This window comes from Heterocephalus glaber, unplaced genomic scaffold (genome assembly GCF_053883595.1).
Source record: "Heterocephalus glaber isolate CG9 unplaced genomic scaffold, H.glaber_assembly_v1.0 deba00001532, whole genome shotgun sequence".
NCBI classification, from domain to species: domain Eukaryota; kingdom Metazoa; phylum Chordata; class Mammalia; order Rodentia; family Bathyergidae; genus Heterocephalus; species Heterocephalus glaber.
The window spans coordinates 13,199,305-13,214,832 of record NW_028258330.1 but is presented as its reverse complement, the minus strand read 5'-3'; the positions used below and the strand labels follow the sequence as shown (position 1 = coordinate 13,214,832).

At 35.3% G+C, this 15,528-nt stretch overlaps 1 long non-coding RNA gene across 2 annotated transcripts in view; it reads left to right on the top strand.

Annotated features, from left to right (window-relative positions):
* Positions 1-1,124: 1,124 nt before the first annotated feature.
* LOC147824651 (uncharacterized) overlaps positions 1,125-15,528 on the top strand; it is a 35,021-nt gene continuing 20,617 nt past the window's right edge. The window contains exons 1-2 of one of the 2 annotated variants that reach the window (XR_015442075.1): positions 1,125-1,246; positions 5,308-5,441. This is a non-coding gene — a long non-coding RNA (uncharacterized LOC147824651). Of the gene's footprint in view, positions 1,247-4,416; positions 5,442-15,528 lie in introns of those variants that run through there. The other variant, XR_015442074.1, reaches the window with a different exon arrangement.

Below are 15,528 nucleotides of genomic sequence, written 5' to 3'. Positions count from 1 at the left end.
TCTATTTCATGTCAGTCATGCCATGAAGTGTTTCTTCTTTGCCATGCTGCCCTGCCTTGGAGCCGGCACACTACAGACTGAAACCTCCACAAACTATGACCCATAATAAACCTTTCTTCCTTAGAGTTGTGGGTGTCAGGTATTGTGTCACAGCAATGAGAAAACTAAGACATCTTGAGACATAAAAAGAAAAAAACCCAGAAAAAACAAAACACTCTCATTGGCCAAAGCTCTTTTGACCTTTCTTAGACTATTCTTTCAAACAGTTTCTAAGAGGGACACTGATTATATCAGTCAGCTTAGGCTAAGTTATGCTACCATAACAAAAGACACCCCATCCTCAAATCTTAGTAGCTTACAGCAACAGTTTTCTTTCTTGCTCATTTATGTGCCAATCATAGATTGGCTTTGACTCTTCCATCTGGAGCCAAGGCTGAATGATCACCTCCATGTAGGACCTGCCAGTTTAGTGACTATGGGGAAAAAAGTCCTGGTGATAGTACACAATAATTCTTACAACTTTAGTTCAGAACTAGCTAGGGGCCAGGGATTTAGCTCAGTGGTTTTGCCGCCTGCTGTGCAAGTGCAAGGACCTGAGTTCAATCCCCGGTACCAAAAAAAAAAGAGTAGTTCAGAATTAGCAGCTGATACTTCTGACCACATTTCATTGGCCAGAGCAAGTCACATGGCCAATAAAAGTGTTCATGGTGCAGGAAGGTTTAAGCTGTTTAGGAGGATAGAGGATCACCTTATATTGAAAACAAAAATACATTCAGCAGACTCCATTATATTAGGCTAGGGAGGGCTTTATCTGACTAAATTAATGGAGTGGAAATGCAAACAAGCTCCAGGAGCCTCACCTAAATCTATTACAAAATATTAAAGTTATCTAAAATTGAAACCCTTCTTGACCCTTCTCAGCTATGGTATAATGGGAAAAATCGTTTTAGATGATGGTAAATGGTAGCTGACTTGAGAGGGCAGGAAGCAGAGATCTGAGGGCTGCTGAGCCCAGAGTGCAACCACTGCTCTGTCAATAGTTACACAGAATAGCCCAGGTCAAGTAGCTCCTTATTTTGTAACATCCAGGTTTCCTTTGTAACTTGCTACATTGCAGTTCTTTTCAAGCACATTACCTGGACTCTTAAAGATTGATAAAGGCCAGTGGCACACACCTGAAATCCCAGCACACTATTGGAGACTGAGGCAGAAGGACCACAAGTTAGAGCCCAGCCTGGACAACTTGGTGAGTTGGTGACACTCTGTTTCAAAATATAAAATAAAAAAGGGAGATTGGGGAGGTAGCTCAGTGCAAAGGCCCTAGGTCCAATCTCCAGTGCTGCAAAAAAAAAAAAGATTGATGGAGCATTAGGAAGCAATTGAGTTAGAAGTCCAGATATATATAAATCAAGTTATAGGATTGCTTAATTCAGAATGTTTCTGCCCAACTCATTTTGGGGTAAAAGTGAAGAGATTTATAGTTAGTTTTACAAGATTTGATGATCTGAAAAGTAAGAGGTATTAAGTGTATGATTTAATATATGCAAGAGTTAACTACAGTGGTTTCAATTTGACTGCAGCCTTGATTGCTACTGGTTTAAAATGCATTTTAAATAATTGAAAATACGTTTTGGGACAGCTTAAAATGAATAATTGAATGTGATTTTTGGCAGTTAAAAGTAAGATCTGATTTGCACGCAGAAGAAAAACTTCACCATCAGTGAAAATGTATGACAGCAAACCTGTTTGTACATTAAAGCATTGTTCTCTACCAAATCTAGTTCTAGGTCTAACAATTTTTATATAAATCTATTCTAGGATAAGAACCTGACATCCTTGTAGTAGATAAAATAATTTCCCTGATCCTTTGACTTCTGAGTCACAAATCAATCTACATTTGCAATCACCCTAGTTTTCTACAAGGAGGGACATGAAAAACCAAAGCCCTATACTAACTGAGAAGCTGAGCTCTAAATCTGCAGAGTGGGTGTGCTTTGTCTTAGCCTTCACTGAGACCCACTCTTCTTACTTTCATATTCTTCATGTTCCCTGATGCCTCAGACTCCTTCTACTGTTTCTCATCAAAATCTATTCTTTAAAAGAAAAAAATTATTAAAATGTACCAACAGTTACTTCAATTATTGGGGAAATTAGTCTGGTAACATAGGACATCATACGCAAATATCAGTAGAAAATAAAGTTTTAGCCAAAGCAGTGATAAACTAATGAGAAATTAAGGACACCTAAAAGTGAAAGTGAAATATAGCTCTCTTTTTCTGTAAAATCACGTGGAGAAAATTTAAATACAATGATTCAAAAGAACAACTGGTTCATATTGATGTTTCATTCCCACCTATCTTCTGAAAATTTTACATACATTTCATGGAACAAGTTATTAAAGGGATAAAGACATTTTCTCCCTAGAACGACCTTTAAAAATTTCCTCTTCAATATGAAAACAGGAATCAATATTTTTCCAATTAATAAAATATTAACTTCATTTTATGTAAGTAATGTCTGAAAAATGCTGAACATGAATTTGATTTTATTAAATTCCCTCTGTGGATTTGAGTTTTATTACATTTTATTTCATTTCAATTAGGCAATATGAATTCTTTCCCCGCCTCTGCTAAGTAGCAACAGAAAAAAAAACTTCAACAGCTTTGTAAAATGAGGGAGTTGAATTGATGAGGGAATACTTGAGTGCTCAATTCTGAAGTCCTTTGTTGGTTCTTTTATTTTAGGACACACTCCTTTTGGTACAGTGAGCATTTGTAGTCATGTTTATCCCAGTTAAATTGGAGCATGCAATCTTTCTTAAACAAAAAGTCAGATACACCTGGATTAACTATTATAATGCTATCACCTACCACCTATTTTACCTTTATTATTTAATGCAATGTGCAGAATACTCTTCAATGATTCTTAAAATTGGGTTTTCTATTGAATATAATACATTGATAAACTTAACCTCACTTGCCAATAATATATACCTATATAATAACCTACCATTCCCTTTAACTGTTTTCCTACAGGTGTGTTATTTTTACATTTTATGTAGATTATCTCTCACTTTGTTCTTTTGATTTTTGCCTGCAGTGCTAGCACATAATGCATTTTTAAAAAGTGTGTCATAGCCTTTATTGCACTTTATATTTTTTGTATTCCTTCAAATATTTATTTGAAGAAAAATAGATGGACTTGTTATTAAAAATTCAGAAATGAAAATACACACTCTTTCCACACCACACAACTTCCCTACTTCCCAGGGAGAATTATTTTTAATATTTCTTGGTTTTGGCTCTCCTTGTGATTAACTTGAAAATTCTAGGTAAGTGCTGTCTAATTCAAACATAACAGGAAATATGTTTAATTTATCTAGTTAACCACATTTTCAAAAGTAAAAAGAAATAAGTGAAAAAATATTTTTAATTTAACCCCATATATCTAAAATGTTATCGTTTCCCATCATCAAACATAAAACTTATAAATATTTTAAATTCTATTTTAATCAAAACTATATTTCATATTTCTAACATATTAATCCAAGCTTGCTACATTTAACGTATCCAATAGCAGCAGTGACTAGTGGCTGTTACATCGCACAGTGATGATCTAGAAAATATGCTTATCAATCTACTTTGATATTTGTCCATTTTAAAGAGAATCTGCTGGTTTGTTACCATGGAGATGAAAATTTTAACACTTTTTATTATCCACTCTATCTTACAAATCTTTGTTAGATTTGTTTTTCTAGCTTCTCTCTAGTCCTCTTTATTATTTTAAATCTGCACCTAGTACTTATTTCTTACACTAATGTTAGTGTCCCTTGAATTCCAGCTATATGAAGTGTGGAAATTAATATTCCTTCACTTTCTCTATCTCTCTCACTGCACCTCCAAACTATCGTCAGTTCTGACATTACTTTTAAACTGTTAAGTTTATAACTTACATATTTTGTTCTATTACTATGATAAATTAAATTATGTTGTTTTAGTCCTCTACAATTATAAAACTAGTAAACACATTTAGAACAATTAGAGTTTAGAAATATTCATTGTAAAATCAAGCAGCATAGTTGAACATGTTAGAAGTACAACCTCATACTCTTCATCTCTGAATATTAAACATGAATTCTCATTTCCTGTTTTCTATCAACTTTTCAGAATCATGCTTCATTTAGGTTTGCTTCATTTGAGGACCCCTACTTATTATTCAACTTTATATTCTTCTTAGAATCTCTTCTTACTTTTCATTTACCTTAACTAAGAAATATCATGGTAATTTTATTTTTAGATTATTATGCTTTTTAATATAGAAAATAATATAGAAAAAGTGTCTAATATAGAAAAGTGTCTGTTTTCCCACAGGCTATTTCTAATAGTTTTCTAACCTTCTTTTCTAATTCGAATTTATTGCCTTTTATATCTACTGCTGAACTAGTGTTCTGGGATTTTATTTCATTAGTCTGTTGGTCAAATTCACAATTTCTCACATGCCAAGTATTCCTCCTTCGGTAAGGAAAATATTTCACTGGATTCTATTTTCTTGTAATTTAAAGAAAAGAAAAAAACATATCCAAAGGAAGTAAACATTCTGAATCTTTGTATGTTTAAAAATGTGCATATTTTTGCTTCACACCAGATTAGTACAATTTAATTTTCCAAGAAACATTAGATTCCATAGTAGCCTTCCATCTATAAATGTACATTAGTATGCTTTTACTCCTTGGAAATTATAATCCAAGTGAATCAGTTACACAATTAGTGGATACAATGAGTCCTTGGACTTCTGCCTATTGGAGGAGGATTTATGGTGAAGCAATAACCCATACTTTACCTTTAGCCAGTGTTTGATACTAGTTGGGAAACCAAAAGTTTCACTATGCCAGCCCTCTCTGGAGATACTTGGAGGAATTACAGCACACTTTAGCATATTTAGCAATGTTCCCTTTTCTGCCCACACTTTTTAAAGGCACAATTGCATAGTGGCTGCCTGCAGAAATTTTAAAATACATTCTGTGAATGAGGAGAAATGCAGACATGTTGGCAACGCTAATCATTTTTATTGTGGATCTCATGCTTGCTTCGGCTGTTGTGATTACCCTATATGCTGTTTACTTAATAGCAGCCACGAGTATTTTTATCTCAGTTGTTTTCTATATTTACAAAGAAGAGATGGAAAAAAATTGTGATTTGAACAAGGGTAGAACTCTAGCAATGCCAAATTCTAGCAGTGCTGCTGGAGAGACCGTTGCTGGCCACACGGAGAAGGTCAGCTCCAGGACGCTTCCTGTGTATTTTCCAGCTGTGCGAGAAAGGGCCTTCCTGTCCAAGGAAAGTGATGCTCTTCTCCGGCACAAGGAGCTCTGCACAGTGGAAGAGCCATGGGGGAAGGATTGGCAGATCCCGTCCACAACCAATGAAGAATTCTTTTTTCAGGTGAGCTTGTCAGATGTTCAGCTTAATGCTCCATTTTGAGAGTGAGATAATATAAGTAACATTTTTTTCAAAAATGAGGTTGGCAGCCTCTACATGTAATGCAAACACAGTTTCTGTGTTCAGCTGAGAGTCTTATTTATTCAGAAAACCAAGGAGTCCTAGTTGTGTTATTTTCTCTCCCAAGTATTGATCAGACCAAGGGCCCCAAAAATGAAATCATCTATTTCAGTTTTCTTTAGCAGTTTGGCTAAATGGTTTGGAAGAGGAAAAGGTTTGAGCAAATGGATATTTAAACCATCTATGTTTTTTTCTTCCCATGACTCCAAGTGACAAAGAAAATCAGCAGTTTTCCAGAAGTAGATGGTGCATTTTCAGAGTGGTTCCTGGAACAAAAACTATGTTCAAGCAGGTGAATCTTGTAAAGGAGACCGGGGATTTAGCTCAGTGGTTTCACTGCCTGCTGCACAAGTGCAAGGACCCCAGTTCAATCCCCAGTACCAAAAAAGAAAAGGAGACCTACACTCCCTTATTTTGGTGTCTGCAAACACTGTTCATTGCAAGCAGAACATTTCAAAGTGGTCTAGTGATAGCTCAAATAGAGAAACTGGATTTTTTGGTATTACTTGGTTCTTGTATTTCAAAACATTGGTTCAGTTGAAATAAATAGGTTAGCTTTTTTGAGGGGGGTGGTCAGATAAGTGGCTACCCCATATGCCTTGCATGTGAGTTTTATGAAGTAAAATCCATATGCTCTGTCACATGTACATAGATTTTTGGTTGCAAAAGATTATGGTTAATTGATTCAGTTTAATCAGTTGTGGTTACATCTTAAAATCAAGTCCCAGTTCTTATATTTCATCCCCTTTGCCTTAAGATAGCTTTTAGATTCTTGTATTTTTAATTTTGTAAGGTCTTACTTCTCCCCAAATTTGAAAAAATTAAAAATTTTAACCTCCATGTAACATTTAAATGAACTCCTTAAATTTTTAGAAAACAATGAACTAAGTTCAGTAAAAAATTACCCATGTTTCAGTCATAGTATGTATTGAAAAGTACAATAGCCCCTTCACAGGAAAAAACGGTCGAATATTGTTTAATGAACACAAAATAACAGATTTAAAAATTCTCTTTGTTACATAGTTTCCAAGTTTTTACACACATGTAGAAGGAGTGACCTAACTGTGGGATGTGGGATACATAACCAAATATACCTTAAGTTATTGCCTTTAAGTGCTTTTGTTATATGATTTATAACTTCAGAAGTATTATTTTATGAAATAGATTTTCAATTCTAAGAAAACTTGACTATCATGCTGACATCATGAAAGAAATACAGTCTTTTCTATTTGTCTTTCAATCTTGCCATTGATTCACTCCACAGCATATGTAGAGGGCCCAGAGGGCTGAGGAAGAGCTAAGGTAAATTTTGATTCAGAGGGGAGAGAAGATTAAATCCTAAATGTGAGGGATTGCCTAAGGTCACACATTTTAGAAATAGAACTAAGGGGGACAGAGAAAGAAAGAGGAATATGTATGGGGGAGAAGAGTGAAGATATGTGATCATTGGACGATTTAACTGAAGGGTTCCAAGGCAAACATTTAAACTGATCTTGCAGAAGCTCTGGGATACCTAAGTCAAACCACACTCAATTGTGCTAATCTTCAGGGTTAATGGGTCCTGAATGTGCCCCTGATGAAGTATTCTTGTGTGGTCTTTGCCAATTTGTCTCAGAGTTCTCCAGAAACTTGGGTTTATTTCTGGGAAATTCTAAATTCACTTAGCTAAGGAATCATTTCTAAGACATCCTGTGTAACAATGTGAGTCAATCAGGAATAGTTTTAGCTCTATTTAACATATGATGACAGCAGTTTTACATTCAAAAGGACCTTGAGAGTCATTTGGTACATGTCTCCTCCAAGTAAGATATCTTTTCTACAATATCCCTGAAAGACAGCCATGCAACTTCCACTTAAGTATTTTGCATGACACAGAGTTTGTTAGCTCACAAGACAGCATGTTGTTAAGAAGTCCTTTATATTATCCAGTGGAAATCTGAGTTCTTACCACTCCCATCTCTTTGTCTTAGTTTTGCTCTGCTAAGTAATCTAGAAAACAGTTGACTAAGTACAATAACTTCACTGGCTTCACAAATTTCAAGAAAGACACTTTTCTTCTTATAAATTTTCTATTTCCTACTCAAAGTATTCATCAGTGTTTCATTTTTTCAGTATAAATAGGACCCATTTAAGACCATAATAGTAAGATAAAGCTGGAGTTTACAGCAAACTTTAATAAAGGAGGCTTGTCTTTTCTGACTTCTGTACATATTTGTTATTACATGAGGAATTTTGAAATGCATTCCTTCAAAGCTTCCTCAAGACTGGGAGCATTGACAGTTTGCACTAAAGAACAACATTTTGTTAGTGCTTTCATAACAATTAAAAAATAATTCTAATGCACTGACCCAATTTCACAACACATCAAAAATTTAATTTAACCCCAAATGACTCTCACAGATGTTCAATAATTTTCCAGTGAATGTTGTTATTTGGGAATTTGGATGAATCTGAACATTTTAGAAAATTGTTAATATAATTTTTTGTGAATAGAGAAATAGCAATACTTGGAGTAGCAAACTATGCTAATCTGTACAGAAGAAAGCTGATTTTATTCAAGAGAGTTGAGAGTAGGGAAATTTGGCAAAAGTTTCAACCATTCCATCCTGGTGGCAGTGATATCAGCTAAAGGGGAACTAGGGCTGGAGAGGGGGATTCCCATGTCTGGAATCTGGGCATCCCATTAGAATCTGGATCATTCCAATTATTGGCAGTTTAGTTGTGTTAATTCATTGCCCCCTTAGGCCTTCATTTCTGCATCAAAGCACATGAAGCCAATGACTTACAAAGCTCTTAAAAGTCTAAGATGCTGCAAATTTTAACAAGCAGAGTGAGATTAAAAATATAGTCACCCCATTTTATTAAAAAACCACATTTTCTTTATCCAGTCTCCAGTTGATGGGCATTTGGGTTGTTTCCAAGTTTTAGCTATTACGAACTGCGCTGCTATGAACATGGGTGCACATATATCACTGTGGTATGATTCTTTTACTGAATAGTTTCTCTGGTGTGAGAAACTGAAAGTATAAATAAGGACTAAATGTATAATAGGTCATGTGAAATAGGAAGAAAAGGGGCAAAGGGGAAGGAAGTGGGAGGGGTAGGGGAAAGGATAGAAGGGAATGGGATTGATATGAGAAAATGGAAAAATAGGAACAAAATTTTTATAAATAGGGAGGGCTGGAGGGGTTGAAGGGAGGGCTGGGCAAGGGTGAAAAATAAGAACCAAGAGAGACTATGTAAAGGTGCAAATTTCCAATGATGAATGTCATTATATTGTATACCTAAAATGTACCAATTATTAGAATGAATAATCGATAATGTAAAATAGGAATAAAAGGTCCAAAGGGGTAGGGGTAGTGGGAGGCACAGGGGAAAGGAAAGAAGGGAAAGGAAAAAATGATGAGAAATGGAAATAAAGTCTTTGTAAATAGGGAAGGGTGGAGGGCATGAAGGGAGGGCTAGGAATGGGGAAAAAATAAGAACCAAGATGCATTATATAAAAGTACAATTCCCAATGAGAAATGTAATTGTGTTGTATACCTACAATGTACCAATAAAAGAATTTAATACAAAACATATATATAGTCACCCAAGATGGCAATTTACCCAGAGTATCTCTCAGCATCCCCCACTGTACTGTGCTAATACCTGAGGATGCATGAGATATGGGAGCCCCTGAGACACCAGGTGACAGTTTCATGAGAATTATAGGACCAAGGAGCAAACTCATGAAATAAATGTTCTTGGGGAATCAACATTCATCCCAATGTTCCCCTTGCAATTAAATTGTGATGATTAAATTACATAATTAAAGTGTTCAAAATTAAAGTATGACACATCCACACTGTCCATACTGCTAAACTCATGCATTTTTTGTTCGGTAAACAGGCAAGGCATCTTTTTATACTCGGTATTGATCACTTAAATTACTTTTCCTTTAAGAATTCAATTTGTTCATCCATAAAGTGAACAAACAATGTAACTAACATCAGTAGCCATTCCTGGGCTATTATTTTATTATTTTAAGAGTGTATTGAGAAGACACTCTTCGGTACTTATAAAATTAGGCAATTTGGCAAAAGAAAGACATATAATACTTAGACTTTAACTTCAAAAAATTCATATTGTTTCCATTAGAGAGGATCCATGAACTAAACATGAATTGGAAACCTCAAGCAGAGTAATCAATTAGTTAATAAAATGTAGTACGTTTTAAAAATAAAATATAATACTTTTAAAGAATCAAATTTTCAATAAAACCCTACAGTTTACCAGCTTTGATTTTATTCATTTTTAATATCCTGAATGAGAAAATTAATCCAGGCTGTCCAAAGATTTGAATTGCAAATCATCTTTTGTACCTTAGAAGACAGATTTTTCTAAAATAAAATGAATGGTCTGGAAATGATTTCTTGGCTATGGCACCAAAAGCAGAGTAAAAAAGTAAAAATAAATTAGATAAATTAGACTACCTGAAAATTAAAAATTTCTGTATATCAAAGATAATATAGTGAGAAGGCAACCTATAGAATGGAGAAGCTATCTGCGAATCATGTATCTGACAGGGGTTCATATCCAAAATATATAAAGAATTTCTTCAACTCAATAATAACAAAATAAAATACAACCTGACTAAAGAATAAACAAAGGACTTGAACAGGCATTTCTCCAAAAAAGATATACAAATTGCCAATACACATGTAAAAAGATAGTTAATATCCCTAACCACTAGCTAAATGCACATCAAAATTACAATGAGGCATCACTTCATAACTTTTAGATTGCCTACAATTTAAAAACAGAGAATAACAAGTGTTGACAAGGGTGTGAGAAATTGGAACACTTGTGAACTATTGGTGAGAATGTATGAAGTATGATAAAAAGGATGATGAATATTTATATTTTTTACAATTATTATAATAAAAGACACATTGTCATTGATCTCCCTCAAAATATTCCACCTCACTTTGAATATACTTATCCCACCATTCTTGCCACTTTCTGAAGCAATTCCAGAAGTCTTCTTTAATTTTAGTTACACTGTCATGCCTGCCTTGATTTCCTGATTCAACTGAAACTATTTACCTTTCATGGTCATTTTGACTTTGGGAAAGATCTAGAAGTTTCATGGTAACAAATCGTAAATAAGACAGATGAGGTCATACTATAATATTTTCATTTGACAGAAATTGCCATAAACATTTTGAATCAATTTACGACATCAAGGTAGCTAGGAAAAGATACTAAAGAGGATTTCCAGAACTACTTCAGAAAGTGGCCAAAACAACAGGATAAGGGTGTTCAAAATAGAAATATTTTCCTTTTTTTTTCTAAATTCTTTTATGGGTACATATTAGGTATACAACACAATTACATTTCTCATTGGGAACTTATACCTTTACAGGATGCATCTTGGTTCTTATTGTTTTCCCCATTCCTAGCCCTCCCTTCACCCCCTCCACCCTTCCCTATATACAAAGACTTTATTTCCATTTTTTCCATTTCTCATCATTTTTCCTTTCCCTTCTTTCTTTTCTCCTGCCCCTCCCACTACCCCTACCCCTTTGGACCTTTTATTCCTATTTTACACTATCGATTACTCATTCTAATCATTGGTACATTTTGAGTATACAGCATAATGACATTCATCATTGGAAATTTGCACCTTTACATAATCTCTCTTGGTTCTTATTTTTCACCCTTGCCCAGCCCTCCCTTCAACCCCTCCATTCCTCTCTATTTACAAAGATTTTGTTCCTATTTTTCCATTTTCTCATATTAACTCAATTCCTTTCTTTCCTTTCCCCTACCCCTCCCACTTCTTTCCGCTTTGCCCCTTTTCTTCCTATTTCACATTACCTATTATACATTTTAGTCCTTATTTACACTTTCAGTTTCTCATACCAGAGAAACTATTCAGTATTTATACATGTGTGTCCTATTTATTTCACTTAAGGGTATCACCTCAATGTGGATCCACTTAGCTATAAATGTCTCTAATTTCTCATTTTTTATGGCTGAGTAGTACTCCGTTTTATTAAAAAAACCCACATTTTCTTTCTCCAGTCTCCAGTTGATGGGCATTTGGGCTGTTTCCAAGTTTTAGCTATCACAAACTGTGCTGCTATGAACATGGGTGCACATATATCACTGTGATATGATACTTGTAATTTTGGGGGTAAGATCCCCAGCAGTGGAATAGCAGGATCAAATAGGACTTCCACTGCTAGTTTTGGAGGTATCTCCATACTGATTTCCACAGTGCTTGCACCAGTCTACACTCCCACAAGAAGTGGAGAAGTGTTCCTTTTTCCCCAAAGCCCTGCCAGCATTTATATTGGTTGATTTCATGATAGCAGCCATTCTTTCTGGAGTGAGGTGGTATCTCAGCATTGATTTCATTTGCATCTCTCGAATGACCAGTGATATTGAACATTTTTTGGTGTATTTATTTGCTATTTCTACTTCTTTTTCTGAGAAATGTCTGTTCATTTCAGATGCCCACTTTTGGATTGGGTCTTTAAATTTGGGAGGTCTGATCTTTTGAAGTTCTTTATAGATTCGAGATGGTAGACCTTTGTCTGAGGAAAAGCAGGTGAAGATTTTTTCCCACATTGTGAGTTGTCTCTTCACACTGCTGGTGGTTTCTCTTGCTGTGCAGAGGCTTTTTCATAAGAAGAGATCTCACTTGTTGATTGTTTGTGCTAGTCCAGGGGCAACTGAGGTTTTGCTCATAAACTCTTTTCCTACACCGATGTCTTCAAGGGTTCTACCTAACCTCTGTTCCAACTGGTTCAGAGTTTCTATTTTAATATTTAGATCTTTAATCCATTTTGATTTTAGTTTAGAGCTTGGTGAGAGATACAGGTCTAGTTTTAATCTTTGGCAAGTTGAACCCAATTGTTCCAGCACCATTTATTAAAGAGGCTATCTTTTCTCCAGTGAGGATGTTTGGCTCCTTTGTTGAAGATGAGATGGCTGAGTGTGTCTGGCATTGTTTCTACATCTTCTAATCTGTTCCACTGGTCCTCAGGTCTGTTTCTTTGCCAATACCATGCTGTTTTTATTACAGTAGCTTTGTAGTATAGTTGCAAGTTGGGGATTGTGATACCCCCTGCCATGTCTCTGTTATCTAGAATTTCTTTTGCTATTCTGGGTCTTGTCTTGTTCCAAATGAATTTTTGGATTGTTTTCTCAAGGTCCTTGAAGTATGCTACTGGGATCTCAATTGGAATTGCATTGAATCTATGTAGCAGTTTTGGAAGTATGGGCATTTTCACTATATTAATCCTTCCTACCCAGGAGCAAGGGATGTCTGTCCATTTTCTGATATCGTCTTCAATCTCTCTTTTCAGAGTGCCATAGTTTTCAGAGAAGAGGTCTTTGATTTCTTTCGTTAGGATGATTCCTAGGTATTTCAGTTTTTTGGATGCTATTGTGAAAGGAATTATTTGCCCTATTTCTCTCTCAGTGAGTCTGTCATTGGTGTAGACAAAAGCTTTTGATTTTTGTGTGTTGACCTTGTAACCAGCTACTTGACTGAATTTGGTTATTAAGTCTAGAAGACTTTTGGTGGAGTTCTTGTAGTCTTCTATATAGAGTATCATGTCATCTGCAAATAATGACAATTTGACTTCTTCATTACCTATCTTTATTCCTTTTATTTCTTTATCTTGTCTAATTGCTGTGGCTAATGTTTCCAGAACTATATTGAACAAGAGTGGTGATAATGGACATCCTTGTCTTGTTCCTGATCTTAGTGTGAAGGATTTCAGTTTTTGACCATTTAGTATGATATTGGCTGTTGGTTTTTCATAGATGGCTTCTATCAGTTTGAGGTAGAGACCATCTATTCCAATTTTTTGTAGGGTTTTTATCATAAATGCATGTTGGATTTTGTCAAATGCTTTTTCTGCATCTATGGAGATAATCATATGGTTTTTGTTCCTTGGCGCTATTGATACAGTGTATTACATTGATTGATTTGGGTATGTTAAACCATCCCTGAATCCCTGGGATGAATCCCACTTGATCAGGGTGTATGATCTTCTTGATGATCTTCTGCCTTCTATTTCCCAGTATCTTATTAAGGATTTTTGCATCTATGTTCATTAGTGAGCTTGGCCTATGGTTCTCCGTTTCAGTTGGGTCTTTCTCTGCTTTGGGGATCAAGGTGATGCTTGCTTCCAGGAATGAATTTGGGAGTATTGCTTCCCTTTCAATTTCATGGAAGAGTTTAAACAGTAGTGGCAGTAGTTCCTCTCCAAATGTCTTGTAGAATGCAGCAGTGAAGCCATGAGGGCCCAGGCTTTTCTTAGTTGATAAGTTTTTAATTATGTTTTCAATTTCATTGGTTGATATTGGGTTGCTTAGAATTTTTAGGTCTTCTTTGTTCAACTTTGGTAATTCATATGTATCTAGAAATCTGTCCATTTCTTCTGTGTTGTCCATCTTATTGGCATATAGGTTCTGGAAGTGGGTATTGATGATCCTCTGGATTTCTGCTGGGTCTGTTGTAATTTCACCCTTTTCATTCATAATTGCCTGGATTTGGGTCTATTCTTTCCCTTTTATGATAAGGTTGGCTAAGGGTTTGTCAATTTTGTTGATTCTTTCAAAGAACCAACTCTTGGCTTCATTGATTTTTTGTATCATTCTCTTAGTCTCCATTGCATTGATTTCTCCTCTGATTTTTATAATTTCTTCCCTTGTATGAGCTCTGGGGTTGTCCTGCTCTTCTTTTTCTAGAAGCATGAGGTGCAGCATGAGGTTGTTTAATTGGGCTCATTCTGTTTTCCTAATATGTGTATTCACTGCTATGAATTTCCCTCGTAAGACTGCTTTCATTGTGTCCCACAGATTCAAATACGTTGTATTGTCCTTGTCATTTAATTGAAGGAACTGTCTGATTTCTTCTTTAATTTCCTCTGTGACCCATTGGTTATTCAGAAGTGTGTTGTTCAATTTCCACATGTTTATGAAATTTTTTGAGTTTCTTTTGCTATGGATCTCCAATTTCATCACACTATGGTCTGATAATATACAGGGGATAACTTCAATTCCTTTGCACTTACTTAAACTTGTTCTATGTGTGAGTATGTGGTCTATTTTTGAGAATGACCCATGTGCAGCTGAGAAGAATGTGTATTCTGATTTTGTGGGGTGGAACACTCTGTAAATATCTGTTAAGTTCATTTGTTCAAGAGTTCAATTCATTACTTATTTTTTAACTAGTTGATCTATCTATTTGTGACAGTGGGGTGTTGAGGTCCCCCACTACAATTGTATTAGTGGATATATGACTTTTCATGTCTGTTAGTATTTGTTTTATATAGTTGGGCACACTAGTGTTTGGTGCATAGATATTTATGATTGTCATCTCTTCCTTTTGGATTGTTCCCTTTACAAGGATGGAATGTCCTTTGTCTCTCTTAATCAGTGTTGGTTTGAAATCTACTAATCTATTTGATCTGCAAAGAGGATAACTACTCCTGCTTTTTTTCAGGTTCCTGTCACATGGAGTATTGTTTTCCACCCTTTAACTTTCAGTCTATGAGTTTCCTTTTGAATTAAGTGTGTTGCTTGTATGCAGCATATTGTTGGATTTTGCTTCTTGACCCATTTTGCCAGTCTGTTTCTTTTGATTGGTGAATTGAGACCATTAAAGTTGATGGTTATAACTGAAACGTATTGACTTGTCATTGCCATGAGTTTTTCTTCTTGTTGGGTTCTCCTCCTTTACATTTAATTTCTTCTCATGCCAGATGGGTTCATTCTGCTTTGCTTCCTGGGGTTGTGATCCTCAATGTTTGTTCCTAGGATGTTGTGTAAAATTTTTTGGAGTGCTGTTTTGGTATTCACGAAGTTCCTAAGGTGCTCTTTGTCATGAAAGTATCTTATTTCTCCATCAATTTTGAAAGATAGTTTTGCAGGTTACATCAATCTGGGTTGGAAACTGTTTTCTTTT